The sequence below is a fragment of the Apteryx mantelli genome, chromosome 7, assembly GCF_036417845.1.
Source record: "Apteryx mantelli isolate bAptMan1 chromosome 7, bAptMan1.hap1, whole genome shotgun sequence".
Lineage (NCBI taxonomy): Eukaryota > Metazoa > Chordata > Aves > Apterygiformes > Apterygidae > Apteryx > Apteryx mantelli.
In genome coordinates, this window is record NC_089984.1 from 33,679,770 (window position 1) to 33,693,175 (window position 13,406).

Genomic DNA, 13,406 nt, shown 5'->3' on the forward strand with positions numbered 1-13,406 from the left:
AACTTTTAAATTCGTACTCCCTTTTTAGAACGAGTTTTGTGTTGTAGAATACTTGCTTCAGTGCCTCTCTTGGATTTAGGTTTTCTCTGCAGTTTGTCCATCTTTTGCTAATGTTGTGTGAGAAAGTGCATGTTCAGACTTTTTGAAGGTTGTGTTTGCCCATGTACATGATTTAGTAAAACATTACTCAAACTGTCTAACTGGTTAGCACTTAAACCCATTCTGTCACCTGAAATTCAAGTACCATCTTTAATCCTGGGAGTTTCAAAGATACCTTTTATTTAAAAATTAGAAAACTTTATCAGAGGTTATTTGTCCTTTTTTTTTTTTTTTTTTAATTTCTGAATCAGTACAAACTCGTATCGGGGAGGATTTGTCTTCATATCTTGATGCAGCTAAGTATTTTTGTACAGTCAATATCACACCTCAGTTGTATCAAATCGGCATGCCAGAATTGCTTTTAATTAGATGCGCAGTTGGCAGTAATTTGCACAACACACAAACTCAAGGCACAGTAAAGATAATTACAAACAAATGATAATATCTACAAATGGTATCCAACAGTTTTTGTTTTTATGCTAGCAAAGATCAGAAAATTATGTTTATTATTCTGATGTTTAGGTCTTAACCAGGACTGCACAGGAATTTGCTGTGGAAAAATACAAGACCACACTAATTTTGTGGTTAAAAGCTAAACAAGAGTGTAAACAGTCTACAAAAATGTACTTTTAATCTGAATTATTGTAATGTTGATTGTTATGTCTATATAAAAGATTGCCTTGCTTTTTTATAAGAGTCATTCTGTATCAATGCATTCATTATAAATAGTATATTTGTAAATGAGCTGCCACTGAGTCTTTTGAAAGTTTTCTAGTGTTTCTAGTCTAACTTAACCTGGGTGTAAGTCATACTCATTCAGTGTCCCAAATTACTGAGAACTGCTTTCTCATGATATACTCTGCACTCTTTAAAAGATGTATTTTCAAGTAAAATACAAATTTTCATGTATAGCAATTACAGGGAACTTCAAAAGTTGCATGACAGTAACTGCTTTATGCATAAAAGACATGTAAATTGCTCACCTTTATAAAGCAAATGTTGGTAAAATCTTTTACTTTCATTTTGTTATAGTACAGTAAGGCATAAAGTAAAAGAAAATAGAATAATCTTTCTCTTTGAAAAGGAAAATTAATCTTGAAGATGGCTTTTAGTGCAAAATGCTTTTCAGCAACAACAACAACAAAATGAAATAGGTATGGAATTGCAGTGCCTCAGCGACAGTCACCTGTATTATTTAATCTTCTGGTTTAATAAAAGATAGTATTTCCAAGCTGACATTTCATAACTGTAAAAGGTTATCTTTTAACTCTGCAAAACTCATTACAATAGACACTGCTTCCAGAAGGTCATGCTTACATCATGTTCTACAAGCAAAAAAAATGCTTGTGTCCTGTGAAATCAGAATAGAAAGGCTTCAGGAGCTCAGATGTGATGGTGACGAGGAGGGCACCAGTGTCAAAATACTTGCGATGGTGCTTGTCTTTGAAATAGGGGACCAGATTCGCAGAGTGTGCAGCAGTCGTTATCGCGATGATCTGAACGTCTGTCCGCGTACACTCATGTCGGATCTTTGCTGATTAAAATCAGCAGAGGGTCTGGTCACGCTGCTGAAGAGTCTGTCTCTGAGCTGAGCATCAGTCCCTGTTACTGTGAGAGATCTAGCGATCTGAACGCAGCCTAAGGGATGCTTCAGGCTCCTCGTGAGAGCGGCTGCCCTGTCCTGCACCGCGCGGCGCCAGGCCATGTGCCAGCCACCTCCCGTCTGACAGCGCTGGACAGCGGGTGTGTAAGGAAAGTGAGAGGGACGTGCATAGATGGATACTTCCTCTGGCATACTTCTCCCAGAGCTCGCCAACTAGGATTCGAAGGATTTCCTAAGAGGGAAGTAGCGTCTGCATCATGGCACGTAGTAGCCCTTGCTAGGTTAGGCAAATTCACAGAAGAAAGTGCTTTTTTTTTTTTTTTTTTAATCTATTGGTATACCTGGCCTCCACAACATCCTGTGTCTAGTAATTCCACAATATAATTACGTGCTGGATTAAAAAGTACTTCCTTTGTGTTTGCTTCAACCCGCAACACCTTATTTCATTTGGTGAACCCTAGTTCTTACATTCTGAGAAACTTATGAACACTTATTTTCCGGTTCATCTGTTCTTTACTGTTCTTGAATTTATTTATTTATTCATTCATTCATTTATTTATAAATGATTCAACTTAAAATCTGGGGAGTGTCTTTTCTCCGGGCCATAGTTGTAGTTATTTCGCTTCTCTTCAGACAGAAGCTCTTCCATTCTGTGATAATCCTTGTAGCCTTCCTCTGCTGTTTTCTAGTCCCATCTCTTAATTTGTTTTCATTCTTTATGGCCTTTGGCAAGTTATTTTGTTCTTTGCATACTTCCTCTAGTTTGTGAGGTAAAAGTACAGCTCTTTTATGAAAATTAAAGTTGAGTGGGTGATGAAGTTTAGTGCTAAATTCCAATGAGGAAATAATTCCACTGTAAAATGATCAAATTGGGGTTTATATCTCAGATGCAAGCCACCCACTACAATCATAAATTGTTTCCTCTGATTAGCTATAATACTGTGACTTTCATTGTCTCTTGCAAGTAGGTTTGAGAGACCAAAATTAAAGTTAAACTTCATATAAATATACTGATTTATACGATGCCAACACTTAAAATACTCTATTCATAGTAGTAAAATACTTTTCTTTTTCTATACATCGGGTTAAGGGTCCATAGTGCTGGAGGAAGTGACTTCTGAAGATTCGAGTTGGCCTTTTTAAACTGTCAAAGCTCGACAGTTTCTGAAAGTATTGAGAGATCACTAGTGTTGCAGTTTATTTATTTTTTTTAATTTGGAGATTGACAGTGCGCTGGTCGAGTTTCATTTTCCTCCTCGGAGCCTCTGCAGAATAGCTCTGTATGTAAGAAATTCCCGTGGTAAAAACATTCCCCCCCCACCCCGTAATGCACTCGCGATAATCAATGCGAGCCAGGCAGCGCTCAGCAGCCACTGAGACCGAGACCGGGGCGAACTCGCCAGTCGTGACCGCTTTCTATTCAAAGGACGGAGCAAACATCCACCAATGAGCCTGGCCTCAGAAGAGCAACACAGTTTGTCTCTGAGCGGGAAATGAAGAAAATATCAGTTTCTGGCATCCAGTGTCCTAACCACTGTAGTAAGGCCTGTAAAAATGTCCAGGTGGGGTCGTGGGTGACTCTGGTGAGACAAAAGGATTGCATTTGTATAACTAATCAGGCATAAAGTGCTTTCAATCAGGTATAAAGTGCTTTGGGGTGGTTAGTCTCACGAGAGGGCTGTCCTGTGCCACCAATTTCCACCGGTGGAAGCTACTGATTTAGGTACCTAGTGTATGCTGAAATGCTTAGCGGCCAAATACTGTCAAAAGTCTGGGCCCCAAGGAGCTTTTTAGATTACAGCTAGTCCTCTGAATTGTATGCGGTGGCAAATGGCAACCCATGTCAGGAAAAAAAGGTGTTAAAGGGCTGGAGATGGTTAGCTCTGATACAGGTAGAAGAGGTTGAGTGCCCTGAAAGCTAATTTGTTTTGGTTTCGAAAGCCATCTCAGTTAGTCAAATAAAATATATCATCTCTTCATACAAGCCTTGCCTCACTTAGGATTGTAGAGTGGGAGATAATTAGATTGCCAGGATCAAATGATGAGGTTTTAGAGGAGGAGCCATCTGGAGTATCTGAGTGAGCAGCTGGCAGCCTGGGCTGCACAGTTAATTAGCTGACTGTATGCCTCGCAACTCTTTTTTCCAGTGAAAAACCTTTTAAGAGTCTTTAGAGATCAATCTACCCCACTGCCTCTGAGTAAGATGCTATCTGCAAAATTGCGCACAAGTGTTCCCTTTTAAAAGCTCTTTTCACAGCATCATCTTTTTCTTTCTATTGGTGTAACATTTTGATGTCAAAACTCAATAACGAATCCTTAATTTGCTGCGTGTTCGCAAGTTACTTCACTTGGCCTAGTGGTTGGCTTTCTTTTCGTCCTGCCTTATTACAATTGTGCTGCCTGAAGTGCTTCCCAAACTTCATGTGAACAATTTTAATGGAAACGTATTCTTTCCATGGAAATCGTAAAACGTTGTTTGAAAACAGCCATGGTAAGAATAGCACAGTAAAACTCTCCTCTCTGTTTCTCTATATGACCCCAGGGTTTTGGACGTCTTTTAGCTCTTCTTGTCCTTGCCTAGTATGTTACCTGAGTGGGAAGTTACAACTGAGAAGTTTGAACCCTCTCTCCCTGCCAGCACGGCAAAGAGCAAGGAGTCGGTAAGGAGCTGATGGTTAGTGAGGCTGCTCTGATTTCAGGCTCGCTCGTCGTCTCTAGGCACCGCGCTACTTCTGGGGCCCTTCCTGCCTCTCGAGAAGCCGTACCACGGAGCACGGCACGGTACGGGCGTGGGAGACGAGGAGAGACTCCCAGCAGAGACAGGCCGTCGGAGGTTTGCCCGGAAGCGGTGAAAGGGACTGGAGGAAATTCCCTGAAAGTCACTTGAGCAAAGTGGTAAGTGGGTCCCCAGCGGCCAGCGTTTCCTGGTTTGCGCCTTTGATAGCTCACAGCCGAGCTTCGTGGCAACGTCAGGCTCCAGGGATAGCCTGTCGGGCAGAATACGCTGGAGCCACCGTTCCTGGGCCTGTGGCTCCGCCGGATGGATGGGCCTGGAGCCGGGCCACCGCTTCTTGTGAAGAAGCTTTTGAAATTTGAGGGAGGCTGGTGTTGCACTAAAATAGAACCATATTTGGAAGCAGCAGAATCTGCCGTGGAAAGGAGGGGCTTTTCCAGCACTGCCTGGTTTTCTTGCAAGCTCCTTCCATGTGACTTCTGATCTCATTCTCCACTTGCCTCCTACCTCCCATCTCTCCTACTTCAGGTTTCCCTCTTTCTGCAAAAAGCCTGGTATCTCCCCCCTGTGCTTTCCATACTGCGCCGGGCTGAAGTAGGTGGAGCAGGACAGAGGGAACAAGTAAGAGATGTGGGACCTGCGGCCTCTGGTCCAGGTACCTGTCGGTGCCAGCTCCTGCTGTGAATTTGCTTCCTATCGGTTACAAACCCCTTTTCTCTAGTTCTGTTGGTGAATGGAGACACCAGGAAAAAAACAGGGTTTGGGAACAGGTGTCTGGGAGGAGGCGAAATAAAAGAAGCATCCGATGATGCCTGGCACAGCTGTGTGTTGTTTTTTGGCTTGCCTTGTTAATCCATTGGACAGCTGGTTTCTAGAGCACAACTGGCTTTTTCACAGGGTCTCGGAGATAACCTAAGTCTCTGCGAAGGGTTTTGATGTCTGAGCACTTACTGAATAGAAGATTTGGTCTGGAGTAGATATCCAGAGTCAGACAAGAATGAACTTTGATTAAGTAACAATTCTATGGCCAATCGGTGTCCCAAACCATTTAGGAATAAGGATGAATGTCTTAGTTCTTGAGATGACACAGAACAATTAACGTTCCTTAAAGAGTTCTTAAGTATGCATAATATTTAATAATACTCATCACTTTTATTTTAGGAGAACCCATGTGCTCCTACAGCTAAATTGTTAGTGAAATATTAATCAGGAAGATGACATTCTCATTTCATACACGCATTTAATTCCCCAGAAATGTTAAAAAATTTAGATTTTTTTTTAAAGCTATTTGTTAAAGTTGCAGCAATTGCTTTTTACCACTCATCCCTTGCTCTGCTTAAGGAAAATTGAGACTGGATTGTAGTGAGGAATCAACGGTGATTTTTCAAACAGTGGCTTCAATGCCAGAGGACTACGTTGGCCGGGGGAGGTGTCCCCGCATTCGGAGACCTGGGAATGCTGTTCCGTTGCACGTGAGTCTGCACGAGGCAGGTTCCTGGGGGGGTGGCTGGTCCCTCCCGCACGGACTGTCCATGGCCAGAGGCTGGTTGCCATGTGGCCTAGGAAGGCGTCCTTAGCAAAACAGTTTTGAGGGGCTGTCAATTAAAGTCAGCTGAAATCTGAAACGAGCTTTCTTCCCGAGGATTTGGGGGATGTTTTTGGCTCAGCTGAACTGAGGGGCTGCTGCAAGTCTTGAGCTTGAGGTTGTCCTGTTTTCCGGTCAATGCACGTGACTGCGTATGGGACCAGGCTTCCCCTGCTGCTTGGGCGCTGCCTGACAGCTGCCACCTCCTCGCAGCCGTGACCCAGCAAACTGCTCGGACTGAACAAGTGGAAAGAAGAGGTCAGGGAGAGTTCAGCTCTGACCATCTGTAGGGAAGTTCAAGCCTTTCTCACAAATTTTATCTTCCCTTCCAACCCTTCTGCTGTTAACTCGCACTGACAGGCTGAGCCGTAATCGAAATAGCAGCGATTTCTCCTTTCCCTCCCGCCCTGCGGCTCCCATCAGTTGCGCAGAGAGGCTAAGGCTGCTAAGGACGTGGGGATTTGTGGTGATGGTGCTCATCCCGTGCTGATGAGAGCACTGACCTGCAGCATCCTTCGTCTGGGCGCAAAGGCAAAACCACGGCAGAATTGGCTGCCGCTGCTCTGTGCCGGGGCGCAAACGACTTCTCGGGAAAGAAGGGAAGGGAGGTTGTAGCAGCAGAGATTAATCCTTGCTGGTATGCGCTTAGTTTTATGCGACACTTCAGGCCAAGATGTGGATTATTTTGCTGCTGAATTTTGTATAGCAGGAATTTCCCTTGCTAACTATGATGTTTCCAGGGAAAAGGGAAATTGGAATCGAAAAAGCACCAGTTGAGATGCATTATAACTCATCTCTCAGCACCCTGTGTATCAGCCTGCCTTCTCTCGCTGCTCGGTCCTGATTATATATTACCCTCGGTGTAGTATTCCCAGACAGGATAAACATTTCCCGGGGAGAGAGCTATTTTGTATTGCTGAAACGCAACTGATAGTGCTGAATAAGTAAATAAATCAAAAGCTGGTGTTTAAACTTAATTTGAGCTTCTCAGAGGAAGAAAAAAAAAAAAGCCGTACCTTGTAATCTACATAGGGCTAATTGCATTGTAGGCAATGAGGGAAGGAGCGCAGTAACGGTGATGGATTTCCCTCTGCAGCACGTTGCATGCAGGATCTGCAAACCCCTGCCTGCAAGGATGGAAACCCCTGGCTTTGGAAAGAAGGATCCTCCCCCCGGTGTGCACCAGATGACGAACGTTTCCGTCCGCTTTCCCCTCGCCTGGCTATTATCAGGCGGGCTGGGAAGGTGCGGGACCACCCGCCGGCCGGAGTTCAGCCGCGGGGCAGCTCGTGGCCCTGCAGCGAGGGCTGCGTGCGCCGTGCGAACCCCCTCTCGGGCGCTTTTTGGGGGGGCCCTCGGCCTTGCAGCAGGCAGCGCTGCGATCTCCGCCAGCGAGGGGCTCGGCGCGGGGCGCGGGCGCTGCGGCAGCCGGGGAGCCCGGGGGCGGCCGGGGGCGGCCGGGGGCGCTGGGCGCCGTGTGCGGCTGCGGCGGCAGCCGGGGGCAGCCGGGGCCGGGAGAAGGCCGCTTCCAGGGCGGGCTGCCGCTCCGGGACGGTTCCTCGGCACTATCTGCTTTTGCCACTAGATGGTGAAGTAAGTGAAATGCGCGGGCAGCCTCCCTGCTTGCAAAATCACGCTGATGCGCTCGCTTTCTGGGAAGCCAGCGATTGCAGGCAATTATCCCGTGGATATTTTACATGGCTCAGCCTTCAAAAAATGCTGCTGCCACCCTAGCTCTTTGATCTTTTTAACTCTGGTGCTGCCACGCTTGATTCATTTAGCTGCATCAAGCTGGGTTAAACAGGGAGCGTAAATCCACCTGATGCAAGCGTGCACCAAAGCTGTCTCCTCCCGAAAGCTCGGTGCAGCAGCTTGCAGAGGTCGGTCTGGTTGTAGAAGGGGATGCGTGATCCACTCCCCTGTTTCTCCCTCTTTTCTCTCGATGACCTGAAACTGCCATGGGATTTACATGGTGCCAGGTGGCAACTGCAGCTTTCAGTCCCCACTTGGCTACTTTGCTTTGTCTCCTGTCTTTTCAGAGCTGTTTGCTCCTGACCCTTTTGCTGGCAGCTTTGCTCCAGCTGTGCCCAAGGACCTTCCCGGAGCATTGTGCAATGAAAAGGGGAGTGATGGAAAGTGACGGGATGTTTCTCCTGGAGCATTTCTGAATTCAAAAGAGGAATTGACGGAATATTGCTGACTGCAGCCCCTGAGCAGAGGTAGTGTCACTGTGCTGAAGTCCTGGACGGAGGAGGTGAAGAACAAGGAGGGAGAGGGCAGAGACATGGCCCTGGGGAGTGAAACTTGAATGAGTTACTGCTTCTCAGCTGAGTAATTAAATGTTGGCCTGTCCCAGTCGTGAAATTAAATGCTTTAAAGTGAAGCAGCCTCGCTTTTGCCTTCCAGCTGGGCCAGCTCTGCGGATGAAAGGTGACTTGTGGAGCTGCGAAAACTTGATGGTTTTCATTTAGGGGAAGGTTGCAGAGAAAGTTAGAGGCAGAGTTCGTCGTCTGTTAGGTTTGTTTCTTGCTGTGCCGCTGCCCTTAGCGGCTGGTCCTAGTGGGATCTGCCTTGTGAGCAGGCGGGATGGGAAGCCCAGAGAGGGGGACGGAGCTGTTCCCCCCTGCTGAAAGGGACGGTCCCACACACGTTGACTTTGGCCATGCTGTAGCACGCAGGGAGGATGGAGGATCCCAGCCGGGAAGCTGGATAGGGAAAGTTGGACTGGGTAAAAACACACACATGCATACGTGCACAAGTGCTGTAGAGAGAAAATGCACATTTTTCTCTCCCTTTGCCCCTAGGCACGAAGCGCCCGAGGGGCGTGATGCCAGCTACAGGCCCGCGGCAGGCAGGCAGCCCGTGAGCTTTCTTGTTGCCCATCGTTTCCTCCGCAGAGCTGAAACGAGCCCTTAACGCTGCAGAGGCCCCCGGCCGCGGGGGAAGCTTTGCCGCTTCCCGAGCCCGGGCGGCCCTGCGGGACGGCCCCGGCACGGCTGTGCAAGGCGGGCACCTCTCCAGGGCGCCGCAGCGAGAGGGGCCCCCGCTGCTCTGCTCCTGCGCGGAGCCGGCTGGTCGTCTGCCGCTCCGGGAGCTAGGCACGCTGGCGTCTCGCCAGCCAAACCAGCGGCAGCGCGAGCCTGGGGTTTGTCGGCAGGGAGGCAGCTGCCCCCATCCGCCACTCCTCACGGACCTCGGGAGCAGACCCGGGGAGAAGCAGAAGAGGGAAAATAATGGATAAATAAAGCCGAGGCGCGCACGAGTGCTATCCCTGCTCCTCAGCCTCACCCCGAACCCTGACACGCTGTAATCCGCAGCGTGGAAGTGTTTCTCTTGGCCAGACAGCTGTTGGTTTAGGGCTGTGCAATCAAACCTGGTAGTTAAAATCCTGCTGAGCAGGGCAGGCAACCTGAACGCCGGCTAACGAGGAAACGCAAGCCGAGCTTTAAAGCGGCTTGCAAAAACACGGGAGGAGCAGGTGGTCACGTTTGATCCATCTTGTGCTGGTGCGAGCCAGCTTTCTGCAAATCGTGGGGACAGTCAAGAACTGCCCCAGTAGGTAATATTCAGCGCGCCTTCTTGTCTGAACATCTGATACCAGCAGCAGCATCCCTGCTCGCGAGGGGATTAGGTGCTAGCACAGAACACTGTCACAGCTATCTCTTTCATACTGATTTATTCAAATGACTGGGAAAAGTACATCCAGCAGCTGAGTCCAGACAAACTCTGTGGAGAAACATGGCTCTGTAGAAGCAATTGCTGCGAGATCTATGAAAAGAGCAAAATCCAAATCTACAAGCGCAGCACTTGGATGGGAAAGGAAGGTCCACAGATTTCAATATGTGTGCAGGAGGGCAGAGCGCCTGAGTTCCCAAAACAGCTGGTGGTGACAGCTGGATGGGCAGTCAGATCAGGCAAGCTTGTGGTTATAAAAAAAATAAAAAAAATAAAATAAAAGAAGATGACTAAACACAACATCTACAACATCTCCCTGGAAATGGATGCTTGTGCTTGCTGACATCTATATCACTTTGTTGTGATACCATGAGTATCCCCAGCTGGGCCAAGTTTGCCTGCAGAGGAGCTGTACCTCTTCCCCGATAGATCCTCTCTCCCTAAGATACTTTTCCTCCAGGGGCTGAAGCAGGAAGAGGGATACGCATTCTTATTTTGTGCCGCTTCGGCGTATCTCAGCCAGCTGCTTGCCTGGAGGAAAAGTGGCCAACTCAAAGCTGCCATGAAGGGCTGCTCAATCATTAGTCTACGGAGAGTTGCAACCCACAGGATTTCACTGTACGGCCCCAGAGGAGCCCAGTTACTAAAGCAAATCTTGCTGAAACACACCCCGTTTCGATTTATTCAAACACGTCCAGCCAGCCCAGGCACCGCAGCTGGGCAGCTCCAGTGAGGGCTTCCTGCCGTGTACGCGCCAGTACTGAGATCAGTGCAAAGGAGCTAAGCGCCGCTCTCCTCGTACAGAGCAACCTGGACCTGCCCTTCCCCTCGGGGCGCAGAGCGCACCTGGCTCCGAAGCGAAGGCTCCCCCGCTCCTTCATGGTTTGTGTCAAGTCAGCACGGAGAGGTTCTTGAAAGCTTCTTCAAAGAAAGTATTTCTGCACCTTGTCTAACGTTTGCCCCTTTGGTATGATCCCCCCGGGAACCCTTACTTAACTGAGGTGCCTTGAGCCGACCTGTCCTTAGGTTTGCCCGGCCTTTGTAACCCTGAACCAGACCGTCCCACCCGTACCAAAACCAAGAACAGCTCTCGGCCCTTTAGTATCTACCGCTGCTTCTTTTCGTGTCAGAATCTCACCGCTGTTCTGGAAGTAAACAATTCCTGGGACTGCTTGTTCAAAACATACATTTTGCAGCCTTATTACCATAATGATTCTTTCCGGAGATTATCTCCCCATATGTGATTTGCTCCACGCTGTGAGCAGCTCTGAGACCCCCTGAGCGTTTCCTAGCTCCCTCTCCCTGCGAGGCACCTGGGAAGGTGGTCCCAGCTCCCCCCGCCTCTGCTGGAAGCAACGCCGGAGCTGGCTGGCAAAGAGCTGTATAAATATGGAAGCAGTGTGCCTAATTAATGACCTGAAACCGTCCGTAAAGGTTATCTTGTTTACGAAGAACGTACTTCAGGTACACGTGCTGAATGAGAACTTCTCAGCGGCACCTCGGAAAGGGCACGGACGCCCGCCCTGGGATGGGAGGCTGGCGGAGGGGAGCTGTCAGCAGGAGGATCGATAACGTTCAGTCTCGCTCATTAGTGCAGAACGAGAACACGGTCAGAAAAGCGGGGCCCCCCTCGCCCGGCGAGCCGGGCTCCGCGCGGGGCTCCGCGGTGAAACCAGCCTGCTTTCCCAGGCAAGCGGCAAGTTCTTGCAGCAGTTCGATGCGTGATGCCGCTAGAGCGGCGGGAGAACAAGCTGTTTCTGGGCTCTCTCATCAGGCACTTGTTGACTGAGTCTGAACTGCAGAATCCTTATGACTTGTATCAATATTGTCAGCAGCGCGCGTTCAAAAATTGAGCATCTGGGTGCAAATGTCAGAAGATGGATACAAAAATCTTATTTACTTTTTTTTTTCCCCTGAAGCTTTTCTCTAGTCTTCCAGAGGCTGCAAATTTGAGATTCTAATCTAACCCCAGGACTCTGAGAGTTGAGGCTTTATGAATATTGCAAATTACCACGCAGCAGGGGATAGACTTGTAAAGATGGCCATCCTGCAGGACAAGGTGCACCAAAGGCTGTCACGTGAGATCTAAGGGTCCTTTCCCTGGCCGTTTCTGACTACCATACATCTCGAGAACTGGGCAGAGCCATGACATGACCTGGAGAGAAAATAAAGGGGAGATTTGACATCACTGAGTCACTTTGCAGACAGCACTGAGTGCTGCTTTAGCTCCAGAGGTGTCAATAAAATCACAAAGATGTCTCGCGCACAAAGATGGTAATGGTGCGAGGAAAGTGCTTTTGCTAACGCAGGTCTCTCTCTCATCTTTTCTCTCTCGGACGTGAGCACAATGAGATCACAGCTGTCCCCAGCTTGCAGAGAGCTCTCTTTGCAGCTGTGCTGCTGGAACAAGCCCTCTTCAGGCTTTTGGCCTCGCGTGTCCCTCTCGCAGTCTTCGTCCCAGCAAAGAGCCTTGATCAAAGCTCTCCTTTCGTGATGTTGTGCCTCGGGAGCAGTGTTGGCCGCGTTTAGCTTCGGGCATACGAATGGCGTTCAGCCATCTACCAACGGGAGACAGCAAAATCCAGGCAGCTGATAACGTTTCATTATTTATACGTGTTCTCTGCTCCTGTCAGGGAATGCAGCTTAGGTTTATAGGGAGCAGGAGTGCAGACTGGGCACATCCAGAAAGGCACCAGCCCAGGTCCAGAGCAAAGGATCTCTGACAGCCTGCGACTGCGCTAGCTTTGGTGCACTGTTACGACTGAGGTCAAGCTGGGCCAGAGTAGGGGTTATGTATTTCAAGCACTGCATAGCCTGCACCCTCTCTTTCCCGGGTCCTTCCACCCCAGCAGTGACCATGGAGGCCTCCTCTGTTGGGGGAGATCACAGAGACCTGCAGATCCCACATCCAAGGGAGAACAAAACTCACTCCAGGATCCAGAGCTACTGCTCCTACAGAGCATGCAGGTCCCCCCTGCAACAAGCAGAAAGCAGAAGATGGCCCAGTTCAGCATCTCCTCGATGCCTTCCCTGGTCTTGCCACAGACTTTGGTGAGTCTCTTCATCCTTTGCGTCTTCACTTGCCCCTAGCAAAGTCTGTGGCTATACCGTGGCCCTGGATCAGTAGTAGAGTCCAGGGCACCTCGTAATACTTTGAAGGGGCTCCCTATGCAGTTGATCTTGTTGTTAATGGCCACTGTAGTTCTTGCCCCTGCTCTTCCGGCCTTGGGAAGATGCCAACGCGCTGCGGTTGTTTTCTTACATGCACACACCCATGCACTTGTGTGTTCACTCTCTGCTAGGGATTTTTACAATGGGCAGTCAAGTGAACGTCAGTCACCTCAAGTTCAATTTCCAGGTTGTAAATCACATCTGTAGATTGCTCTTCTCCCAGGCAAAACAGCACAGTGACTCCTGTGCTCGCTTTCTCAGCCAGTGGGATTCCCCCCTTGCTCTCCCCTCCCTCGGTCCCTGGCCGGCTCTCAGCGGCTGTGCTCTCCAGCTCTCAGACCCAGCCTCTTCCCACCCTGCTCCGTCTCTCCTGGGTGTCATCAGGCAGCCTGGGCCTGGCTTATAACACGGTGTGTGGTGCAGGGACAAGGATGACAGGGCGTCCTCCATCTCGCAAAGGAAATAACATTCATTGGCCCATGCGTTCAGCACGGCAATTAATTGAAGCTGCCTGAATCCGCAGCACCAAGTGAGCGTCA